Raw genomic sequence first — 901 nt, forward strand, 5'->3', positions numbered from 1 at the left:
GGCTCTGCCCGCACAGGCACGTCATTCATAAACCCATCCAGCACACAACGGAAGGCGCTGCAGTTTTAAAGTGTATGTACACCCGAACAATTAACTTCACTTTGCTCCTTTAAGGTTGGTTAAATATACAATTTAAAGTGTTTTGTTATATCTGTTCAAGAAATACCTGTGGATCCAGCCAGGAATCAGCAAGCCGACAACTTTCTGTACACCAAGTTGCCTTGATTTATTTGTTACAGATATGCCATGACCTGGTTGAATGAGAACCTTCACAGACAATGGCAGCCTACATAATCCCCTCAGGATGGGTGTACTTTAAGCCGGTAGAAGGCCGTAGGGAGCCCTCGGGGGGGCCTCCAGCTGAGTGCCGACTTTGAAATGGAAATCTTTTCTTCTTGGTTATCGCAACACACCGCTAATGTCTGAGAACGAGGCACAAATAAAATAAAGAATGACACAAACACAGGATATTGCATTGATTTACTTTATAAATTGCAAAATGTAATTACATTTTCTGAAGTTTTCAAAAATATCTGTAAGAAAATATTTATATATTTTTTTTTTAAATAGAGAAAACAATGTGATTTTTACAAAAAACTTCAATATGAATATCTACATAGATCACCCGGTTGGGGAACTACAATGAGGAGGAGTAGGAGGAGGAAGAAGAGGAGATACTGGGTCTTATTTACTAAAGTCGCTGAAGGATGAAGTGTTTTTGTTGCCTACAGCAACCAGATTCTCTCTTACTTTTTCCAGTGTGGCATGTGAGAAACTAAGGGAAGAATTTGGTTGTTCTCAAAAGGCCAATGCTCCTTTTCCTTTTCAATAGGAGGGCCAACAGCAATAAAAAGAGGAATACCTAGTTATCAACAGAAGCTTGTGTACCAAGGCAGGTTGT

This window comes from Nanorana parkeri, unplaced genomic scaffold (genome assembly GCF_000935625.1).
Source record: "Nanorana parkeri isolate BGI_ZX_2015 unplaced genomic scaffold, ASM93562v1 scaffold397, whole genome shotgun sequence".
Taxonomy (NCBI): domain Eukaryota; kingdom Metazoa; phylum Chordata; class Amphibia; order Anura; family Dicroglossidae; genus Nanorana; species Nanorana parkeri.